At 37.8% G+C, this 11,977-nt stretch overlaps 1 long non-coding RNA gene across 1 annotated transcript; it reads left to right on the plus strand.

Annotated features, from left to right (window-relative positions):
* On the plus strand, positions 9,969–10,348 carry LOC104771315. The gene is made up of 3 exons (XR_764789.2): positions 9,969–10,066; positions 10,159–10,197; positions 10,288–10,348. It is a non-coding gene; the product is annotated as an uncharacterized LOC104771315 (long non-coding RNA).

Here is an 11,977-nt window from a genome sequence, read left to right on the forward strand (position 1 = left end):
CCACCAAAGCGAGTGACAAAGTCAACGAATGTAAACCCATCAGAGAAGTATTTATGGTGACTAAACTGACGATTATGTATTTGAAATCGTAGTAGTAGTATTATTAGTTAACTATGTTGTGTGGTTTTTGTATTTGAATTCGTAAAACTATGTTTCTGTTTTGAATTTGGAAAACTTGGTAAAACTTGGTAATACTAAATTTTGTTTTGAATTTGGATAACTTGGTACCCATTTAATTGGTCCAGACCATAAATCGTGCAAGTAGTTCTCCATTAAAGGCACTAATTTATTTGCAACTGATTCAGACACAGTCTCTTTCTAATATTCATTAAACCATTCAGAGATTTTTTAAAGGATAGAATCAAGCATAGAGGTATCAAGGAGTACCTTCTTGCATCTTTAAATACAATGTTCAATAATTCCACACAGTTGCTTGTGTGTAAGATGCATCTTTTTCCTGGAAAAGTAAATACCCATTTTTTTTAGCTTGGTATATTCTTCAAGATACTGGGCAGCAGAAGGATATCTTCTCTTAAAAGAAGCATATGCAACGTTGAACTAAGCCACTAGGTAAAACCTACTACACTCCATGAATCTCCATGCAAAAACGTCTTTGTTGACACTAGAAGTATGACCTTTCACATTTTGGGACAAATGCCATACTCATTACCATGATGGGCCTAGGGATACACATTAGCTATAGCTTTGATGAGATTTGAATTTTTGTCAGTCATAAATACCTATTTCAGAAGAGTCTCCAACAACGGTTTTCAACATCTTCAAAAACCAATTCTAACTTGCATCATTCTCACCATCAAGTACACCAAATGCTGATGGATAATCGTGACGATTAGGATCTTGAGCCGAGGCAAAAACAAGTACACCACCATATCCGTTCTTTAGAAAAGTTGTGTCTATAGTTATAACTTTGCTCAAGAAACAACCCGACCCATTTTTTTTTAACATAACATTTAACTAGTGATCCCATACTCACTAACAACCTAATAACATTCAATACAAATAGTAGAAATAACAACAACAATGAATAACTCCAATAATGAATAACCAATCAACCAATTATCATTCCAACATAAACCAATAATAAATCAACCAAAAAAGTCATAAAGCATTAAACCAGCAACCTAGAAACATTCTAATGACCCAACTCTAGAAACTTAATAAAAGCCAGAAATGAATCAAAAGAGCCACTAGAATATCCTCCTCTTCATCGTCTTGATTTCACGATCACACTTTGCCTTTACCTGCACCACAAACAACAGTTGAGATGCGTGAGTATTATCACAAATATTCAGTGAGGCGATATTCCCATATACTTGGCTATACACACAAGAGAAAAGACAAACACAATAAATGCACAAACACAAGCAAACCAGGGAACTTTGATTAGATGCATCGACATTGCGCCCTTGCGTCGACTGACGCACTCGTTGCATCGACTGATGCAACGCCTTTGCGTTGACAATCAATGCAATGTCTCTTGCGTCGACCAATGCAATCCTTGTATCGACCGATGCAATCCTTGCTCGACCGGTACAATCCTTGCTCGATCGGTACAATCCTAACGTCGACCCATGTAATCCTTGCATCAAGCGATGCAACCTCGCGTCTCCATCAATCCCTAGATGCATCGACCGATGCACTCCTTGCATCGACCGATACAACCTCGCGTCTCCATCAAATCCCTAGCTGCGTGGACCGATTCACTCCTTTCATCAATCGATGCACGCATCAATCGATGTAGTTGCATGGATTATTGTCGAACAGAATCTCTCACGACTTTTCTCGGGTCCATCCGTCGCCACGACGTCAGTGGTGCCAAAACCGCCCTCCACAAGCCATGAACACCACGACAAATACTCACAATAAGCACACAAGTAATCCAACACCCAAAATCACACAAAACACACATATAATCGCTTAGATAAGCCATGGTCACACACTCACCTTTGAAACAAGAAGATTTGACACAAACACAATGAAGCAAGGCACCACCGCAAGCTTCACAACCAATCACCACTCTAAGGCTAGAACTCTCTAGAAATGACATAGAAAGCTCCAAAAACCACCAGGAACTCATAGAACTCTCTCTGAACTTTCTCTCTTCTTTCTAACTCTTTAGGAAATGGCAAAAAGTAGCTAACCTCTTTATGGCGTCGAGTTTTTGGCCTTAAAACGAAGCTGTAGGTTTTCCATCAACCAAACCGAAACAAACCAGCAAAAATAGAAATAACTCAAGCACAAACCGCACGGTTGCATCAATCGATGCCCATCCTTGGCGTTGATCGTTGCTCAAAGTGGAAATCCAGTTCACGGGAGTTACACCTCATGACTTGAAAATCTTCAACTCTAGCTCCCAAAGCTATGAACAAGTACGGCAGAAAATACTACACCCTCCGTTCTAATTTAGTTGTCGTTCTAGGATTTAATTTTTGTTTCATATTAGTTGTCGTTTTAGATTTTCAATGCAGATGTGTGATGAATATTCCAATCTTATCCCTGCTGTTTTAAAGTTTCACCCAATGAAAAAATTATAAAATATATTAATGAAGGGCAAAACATAAAATTTAATAGTTTCCTTAATTTGTGTGCAAAAACCTTAAACAACAGTTAAACTAGAACGGAGGGAGTACAAACTATTATCCAAGAATGGCCTCAAGAGTTGCTAACGAGACTCGTGACTTCTTTTCTCCTAGACATAATATTCGAGATGACTAAAAGAAGAAAAACTTTCAAATTGGGATTAATCTTACCAACCAAAACATCCCTAAAACAGAAAATTCCTTTGCTCCCGATGGATAAAGAGATGTTGTTCCTTATCTTCCAACATATCTGTTGTGTTTTTATGTTCCCCCTTTCATTAAAACCCATCTTTACTCACTATTAGTACCTTACAAGATAATCCTCTACTGGCAAGCTTTTCATTTTCAGATCCCTCTATACCTACACACAACAATTCTAGCACAAGTCAACTCTTCCTCTGCAACTCTCACCTCGCTCAAGATGAAGCAGATTACCTCTAATGGAGCTGGATCTGAGTCCAGGAACCGTCCCTCTTCTGAGGAGGATGAACCAGTCCGTTTACTAGCTCTGGAAAATGCTGCTCTGGCCAGAAGGTTAGACTCACGCTGATTGGGCGCGTTTTCCACATCGGAGGTAGAAGTATAGATGCTTTTCTGGCGTTTATGCCAAGCTCAGGAATTTGGGATGTGGATGGCTGAGTTTGTGGCTTCGACCTAGGCAATGGTTGATTCCAATTTAATTTCGAATCTGAAGAAGACCTCCAAAAAGTCCTAAAGAAAAGGCCTTGTCACTTCAACAAGTGGACTTTCTCGCTGGAACGATGGGAGCTCAATTTCCAGGAAAACCTCCTATTCTTTGTTAACTTTTGGGTTAAGATACGAGATCTCCCCCTTCGATGTTGGGTGGATGAAGCTTTCAGTGGTATAGGGGCTGCCCTTGGCCATGTCTATGAGGTTGATGCCACGGAAGCTAGAGTTTTGGTGGCTGTAAACGTCACTAAACCCTTAAAGTTTACCAAACGAGTGGTGACGGACGATGGAGAAGAAGTAGTGGTTTCCTTTGTTTATGAGAAACTGTTTTGGTATTGTTTCACTTGCCACTTGATCTTGCATGAAGAAAGAGACTGTCCCCAACTGTCAGACAACCAAAGACAAATCAACAAGGAGCGGAGAGCAGCTGAGTTACCCGGCAATAACACTAGAATGGAAAATCGAAGGGCTCCAGCTGACAGGAATGAAAGGATTTACCGAGAGGACACTACAACAAATTTGCTCATTGATAGCACCATTTGATAGCACTAATTCTGTAACTGCTATTAAAGAATAGTTTCGGATTTTAGCAATTATATTACAGCACTTCATTAGTGCTAAGCCCATTTATAGCATAAGCGGGAAGCGAAAATCACTTTGGCGGCCCAGAATTTTATTCTATCGCAAAACACTTGGCCAAAAATTTCATTCTGTAACTGCTATTAAAAAGTCTAAGTCTCAAACGAATCTACCACCGTTGCCGTCGCGGACCAAATTTCCGACTCCGACCGCTTCAATTTCCTTCTATCTCTGTATCTTCTTCTTTGATTTCCTTCTGTCTCTGTGTCGCGCTATATCTTCTTCTTCGATTTCTTCGTCGAGGTATATCTTCTCCTCTTTGATTTCTCAGACGAACTATATCTTCTCCTCTTCGATTTCTCAGACGAAGAACAACGAAGGTAACCTAAATTAGACAGCTAATTGTTTTTTTTTCAATTTCATTCTAATCTTCAATCAGTAATCTAAATTTCAATTTTAATCTCGTTTTGTGAGGTGTCAAGCTCGTCCGACAACAAAGACAAACTTGAAAGAAGAGAAATCTAAAACCTAAACAACAAATCTGTAAGTTTGTTCACATTTTAGTTAAAATTTTTGTTCAGAATCGAAAATTACATGTGCGAACTGATTGTTGCTTGATTCTGTTCAAATCTGAAAATTGCATGTTTGTGTCCTCTTCATGTGCTTGAACTGATTGTTGCTTGATTTTGGTCGAATCTGAAAATTGCATGTTTGCTTGATTTCTCAAATCTGTCGAAACTAAATTTCACTTTTAATCTTGTTTTGGTCGAATCTTTATTTAGATTTCTGTATTGATTTTTGTTAACTGTTTAAAAACTTATGCTTAGTTTTAGATTCAACTGTTTAAAAACTAAAATGATGGACAAGGAATGGGTTCATCTTAGTAGGTATGTAATTTATTACACACTGTTAGGATTTCAATAAAGGAATATAGACATTAAGGTATCTTCATTTGTGTCGTTCTTCCTTCCAAATACAATGAAGACTTGATCCAGCATACGAAATAGGTGCCTGGAAATTTGTCCGGACGGTGGCTGCTGAGTTAGGAGACAGTGGCATGGTAATATGCCCATGCGTTGACTGTAGAAATGTAGATCGTCATTCGTGTAGTGTTGTGGTTGATCATCTTGTAACTAGAGGCATGGATGAGACTTACAAGTTGGGGAAAGATTGGTATCATTACGGTGAAGTGGACTCAGGGGGTGAATTCGTTGAGAAATTAAATCGGTGGAATGAAGAGATTTGTGGTTTATATCAAGCTGCTGAGTTTATGGATGAAGAGCCGTTAAGAAATTGTGAGAATGCTGAGGGGGAAGAGAAGATAGATGATGAGTTCTACGCAAAGCTAGCTAATGCAGAAACCCCTTTATATCCAAGCTGTTCTTCCCATAGCAAGCTATTAGCCATTGTGAGATTGTTTAGAATGAAGACACATAATGGCTGGTCCGACAAAAGCTTCAATGATCTCCTTGAGACATTGTCAGAAATGTTACCGGATGGTAATGTACTTCACACATCACTAAATGATGTGAAGAAATTTCTGAAGTCTTTTGATATGGGTTATCAAAAGATTCATGCCTGCATAAATGATTGTTGCTTATTCAGAAAGAAGTACAAGAAGCTGGACAACTGTCCCAAATGTAAGGCTTCAAGATGGAAGAGCAATATGCACACTGGTGAAGTCAAGAAGGGTGTCCCACAAAAAGAATTACGGTACTTTCCAATAATTCCTCATCTGAAGAGGATGCTTAGGTCTGAAGAAATGGCTAAGGACTTAAGGTTGCATTTCAGTAACAAGAGCAACGATGGGAAGATACGTCATCCAGTAGATTCTGTGACGTGGGATCAAATGAATGATAAATACTCATCGTTTGCTGCTGCACCAAGGAACATCCATCTTGGACTGTCCATGGATGGATTTAATCCGTTTATCATGAAGAATACAAGGTATAGTTCTTGGCCGTCTTGCTGGTGAACTATAATTTGCCTCCTCACCTATGTATGACGAAGGAGAAAATCATGCTTACCTTGTTGATTCCAGGTCCACATCAACCGGGAAATAGCATTGATGTCTACTTAGAACCTCTTATTGAGGATCTAATGCATTTGTGGAGCTATGGAGAATTGACATATGATGTTTTTAGTAAAACGACGTTTACACTTAAGGCAATGCTTCTTTGGACTATAAGTGATTTTCCAGCTTACGGGAATCTGGCTGGCTGCAAAGTAAAGGGAAAAATGGGCTGTCCTATATGTGGGAAGAACACATATAGTTTGTGGTTGAGTCACAGCAGAAAACATGTCTTTATGTGCCATAGAAAGTCTCTACCTCCAAAACTTATGTATCGAGTTAAAAAAACATGGTTTGATGGACATGCTGAACATGGGAGAAAGGACATAATATTAAGTGGCCGTAATATTGCTCAACTCTTGAAAAATTACAGAAATAGTTTTGGAAATGGTAGAGAACCTGGAAAGAAAATAAAAAGGACTGAATGTGTTGGTTCAGTAGCTGACAGTGAGGATGAAGATTTAGAATCCGAGGAAGAGGAGGAAGAAGAAGAAGAAGAAGTTGAATTGGATGAGTTTATTAATTTCCTTAACTGTGTATTTGTATTTGGTTAGGAGCTGCCAGTAAGACACAATTTAGACGTAATGCATGTGGAGAGAAACGTGGCTGCAAGTATTGTCTCGACACTGTTACATTGTGGAAAATCAAAAGATGGTATTAATTGTCGGAAAGATCTTCATGTTCTAGGCATTAGAAAGGATTTACACCCTAAATCCCAAGGTAAAAGAACGTACCTTCCCCCAGCACCTTGGTCTTTGTCAAAGGCAGAGAAGAAAATATTTTCTCAACGACTATTTGGCTTCAAAGGACCAGATGGATATTGTTCTAATATATCGAGAGGTGCAACATTAGATGATTGCAAGATCACAGGACTCAAATCTCACGGTTATCACGTTTTAATGCAACAACTTCTTCCAGTTGCAATTAGAGGTTATTACCTAAAGGTCCTAGGTTGGCTATCACACGATTGACTACCACAATTTGTGTCAGCGTGTGATTGATAGAGAGGAAATTTCAGTAGTGGAAGCTGAAGTTGTCGAAACATTCTGCATGTTTGAACGATTTTTCCCTCCAAGTTTCTTTGATATTATGGTGCACTTGACAGTACACCTATGAAGAGAAGCAAGACTAGGAGGGCCAGTACATTTTCGTTGGATGTACCCTTTTGAAAGGTATTGATTTCAGATTTATACTTAAGTTTCAGAAAATTGGATGATTATGTGTAGATTTCATAGTTTTCGTTCTGACTAGGTACATGAAAATTTTGAAACACTATGTAAGAAATTGAGCAAGACCAGAAGGTTGTATAGCTGAGTCATACCTTGCAGATGAAAGCATGAGGTTTTGCAGTGAATTTCTGAAGAAGACAACAAAAGTAGATGAGAAGCTTGATAGAAATACAGAATATGGAAGCAAGTCCATATTAGAGGGTCGTCCAATATCAGCAGAAACGTCTATAGAGCTTACTGAATCAGAGAGACAGATTATCCATCTTGCAGTGATACAAAACACGGCTGTGGTGGAGCCATATGTGGAGTAAGTTGTTGTGTCCCGATTAATCTCACTTGTCAGTTGTCACTTATGAACAACAGTCTAATATTTCATGTATTTTCTTTCTACAAGCATGCACCTGGACTATTTACAAAACACTAATGCAAGAGCTAGACATGATGCAACATTGTTGTGGAAGTTGCATACAAAGAATTTTGCATCATGGTTAAAGGAACAGGCAAGTGTCTTTTATTAGTGAAACTTATATACAAGTTGCATACCAAAAATTTAAGCTGACTTCTGTCAACTGTAGGTGCATATTGATTCAGAAACACATGGAGAAACTCTTAAATGGTTGGTATATGGTCCGCGTAGGTCAACCAGGTCATACACGGGTTATATAGTAAATGGGCAGAGGTTTCATACTGTCTCAGTGCAAAGGCAAAGTCAGAATAGTGGGGTCGTTTATGAGGCAACAACAATGTGTAGATCCAGTGCAAGAGACACTTCTCAAGTAGTTGATTTAGTGTCATACTATGGTAGAGTTCTTGACATAATATTGGTGGATTATAATGTCTTTTATGTCCCTCTGTTTCGGTGTCAATGGGCAGTTAGAGGTAATGGTGTCAAAGTGGAAGATAAATTCACACTTGTTAACCTCAACCACAGCCAAGTTACATTCTCAAAGGATCCGTATATATTAGCCTCTCAAGCAAAGCAAATATTTTACTCAAGGGAAGATGATATGTCTAATTGGTATGTTGCTTTGAAATGTCCTCTTAGGAGATATAGTGAGGAGGATTCAGCAGATGCAAATCTAGATTGTGGGCCATTGCCATCAGTTGTGTCCATGACCGATGATGACTTAGATGATGAAGCACAAAATGCCAGAGCTGACTCTGAAGGCATTTATGTTTGAAAGCAATGTCTTAGTTAAAAAAATTGGTTTTACAAACTTTAATGTATCTTTGAATCTTCTCGTTCAGCAATGGAAGCTTCATTTAGTTATGTTATATTGATTGATCACTAGTTGTTAATAATGTTGTGATTTGTGTTTGACTATTGTCTACCATTTTTATTAACTGTTGTGTTTACCAGTTTATCTTATGTTTTCAGGTGAACTAAAATGGGTCAGACTAAGAAAGCAACTAAAAGGAAGAAGAATGTGGAAGATAGTGCGGCAGAGTTTGTGTGTACAATAGAACCTGAGCTGCAATCTCAACAACAGCATTTAGAGGATACTAAGCATCAATCTGAACAGCTTCAGAATCATGAGGAATCTGAACTGCATGCGACTCAGAATGATGGAGACAACAAAAAGTCTGCTGCTGAAAATGCTGACGAAGGTATAAATGATAATCCAGTGGATGACACTGAGTCTGAATTGCCTGCTGCTGATAATGAGCAGGAAACACATCAGCCTAATCGTAAGAATAAACACATCAGCCTACCAAAATGAAATACATTGCAAAGGATCCAAATACACGGGAGAAAGTTGAGTACAATGAGATAGGAGAATCTTATGGTCCTAGTTCAGTGAAGCTGGCATCCTATGTAGGATGTTTGGTCCGGGAGCATGTTCCAGTATTAGTTGATGATTGGAGGATGGTTAGTGCAGACCTATAGACAGTTCTCTGGAAATCCATTCAGGTTGCATTTTTTCCATTATAAATATGTTAAATATAGCTTATTCTAATTACCACTCATTTTTCACAATGTTTTTATCAATGTAAATGCAGGCTAGATTTGAACTTGATGAAGAGTATCAAAAGACTTCTGTCATGAGCCAGATGGGATGTTTGTGGAGGTGCTTTATATCACGTCTTGTAACTAAGATCTGAAAAGCTCCTAATAACCAAGCCAGGATGAATATGCGACCGAAGAATATCCCGATTAATGATTGGTGCAAATTTATCAGATTGAAGACTAGCAACAGCTTTAAGGTACTTGCTTGTTATAAGTTTGGTGATTGTATTATAACATTTCTTGCTTGCTATATTTTAACAACATTTCTACGTAGGTTGTTAGTGACAAATTCAAGGAACGAAGGCGTAAACAGATTCCTCACACTTGCAGCCGTAAAGGAATGGTTAGACTAGCAGAAGAGATGGTGAGTTTTTAACTGTATGATCTTAGCTATAAGGTAAAATCATTACTTGTAATGTCATTTCTTATTTTAATTTCAGAAAAAGGAATGCCCTCAACCATCTAAGGTCAGAAGGCTGAAAGTTTGGGTAAAGTCAAGAAACAAAAAAGATGGAACGCCGGTTAATACTATCGCCGCTGAAAAGATTGTCAGTCTAAACTATACTCTATATTTTCTGTTTGCATGTTTATGAATTAGTAGTCAAATAATGTAACTTGTTTATGCATTTGTTTATTTGTTATTCAGAGAAAGGCAGCTGAGTTGGAGAGTGTTCCTCATTCAACAACAACAAATCCAAAGTCAGATGGTCTTTCACAATTGTTAGGAGCTGATAATCCTGGTCGGTTAAGGGCTATGGGCACAAGGATGAGTATGACAAAATTGTCTTTTTTCCAAGTCAACAGTAAGTGTATGGCTGAAATGAAAGAAAAGCAAGTTAGTTTACAAAGAAAAGTAGATGACTTACAAGCTGTCATTGAACATTTGAAGGTTAGTAGTCTTTTAACATTAAAGCATTATTAGAGTGAAATGGTATTGATTCATTCATTAGTTCTAAGATACCTTTTGTTTTTATGTAACAGAGAGGAGAACCTGAGGTCGGGGAAAATTCAGCTGCAAGGGTACGTAATCATGTTATTTTTTTTTGGCAGTAGATCATATATCATTGATTTTAACTTACATTTAACTTTTAGCGATGAAAATATTTGTAGAGTGTCACTAATAGAGCACATCCTAAGTGTTTGCTTCTGGATTATAATGGTACTGGTGAGATTGTTGCTGAAGCTCCTGTGATGTCTTCTGATCCTCAAGACTTTGTGAATGGGATTTCATTAGGGCCTAACTCCTATAAAGTATTGGTCGAAACTGCAATCAAACCAGATGCATTCCTATGGAGACCTACAACTAACATCCTGAATATGGAACAAGCTGTTGGAGAAATGCTTGCCTGGCCAGATGACAATTGTATTCTCCAAAAAGACAATGCGCCAAAGGTAAAAATAACATATATGTATATAACTGGGTATTTTGATAATCAATAACATATATTTCACATGTTTCAGAGTCCAAATACAGCTTTTGCAAACAAGTGTACACTACTAAATTGGAGGGGAAATGAAGAAGTGGCTGTTGCTGAAGGGCGTTGGCAGTCAAAAGAACCAGATGCGTTGGTTAATGGACTTCCAATCGGATCTAATGCAGTAGAGGTATTTGTGGATGTGGTCTTGAAACTTGAGACATTTCTATGGAGACCTACAATAGAAATTAGTATCATTGAGGAATGTTTGAAGACTTTCGTAGCATGCCCTGCAAGTAGAGTTTTGTTTGAAACAACCACAGATGAATCTCCACTGTCTCAGTCTCAGTTTCCAACTCCTAATATGCAAACAGTCTCATCTCATAATCAGATATCTGAAGCAACTCCTTCAGCCCCTATCAAGAAAGCTAAAAATGTTATAGACTCACCTGTTCGGAGATCGCCGGTAATGTACTTCACTCCTTTAAGTGTTATTTATGTTATCGTTAATAGTATGGCCTGCCAATATATAAATTGTTGATGTTTGGTATTGTTATCGTTGCTTATAATATGTTGTTATATTGTCAGCGTAAAAAGAAAGAGTCAGTTAGCAAGGAAAATCAGAAGTGCAAATTGTTGGATATTACCGGGAAGAAGCGGGTCGTTGCTGAAGGACGTTGGTCTTCAAACAATCCAGACCAAGTTGTCCATTGTGCTCCATTGGGACCTAATGCAATACGCGTTTGGGTAGATGTGGTGAAGGTTAATGATGCCGCTGTTTGGAGGCCTACTTCTGCGATCGAGTGTATGGACGATGCTATTGGTACAACAATCGCATGGCCAGAGGACAAAGTGGTAATGGTTTGAACTGCAGTACCTTTGTCTAGATTATGGGAACTTATGCTATTTAGACTTGTGTTGTTTAGCTTATCGGAACTTATGGTGTTGAGACTTGTGAAGTTTATTTAGCTTATGGGAACTTATGATATTGAAACTTATGGATGTTGAGACTTATGTAATTTTTGGATTGAAGTGTATCTGTTGGATGTTTTATATTATATATATTTTCATATAAAACATGTTCCACTTTTAAAATGTAACCATATAATAGGTCTAATATAAATAGGTAATATAGCACAATGGATTTGAATATTATCAAAAAAAAACTAAATATAAATTATAGGAACGAAGACATTATAGGAAATATAACATCAATAAATATTGCAACAATATAAATTATAACAGCAGTGCAATAATGTTATTGAATAATTTTAAGAGCATTTACAGACGCTATATTTAAAATATTTATAACGCTGACATTACGCTATTATATATAAAGATATAATAGCATGAGTAAAAAACGCTACTGTATGGGGGGGGGGGGT

This window comes from Camelina sativa, chromosome 20 (genome assembly GCF_000633955.1).
Source record: "Camelina sativa cultivar DH55 chromosome 20, Cs, whole genome shotgun sequence".
In the NCBI taxonomy this organism is placed as follows: Eukaryota; Viridiplantae; Streptophyta; class Magnoliopsida; order Brassicales; family Brassicaceae; genus Camelina; species Camelina sativa.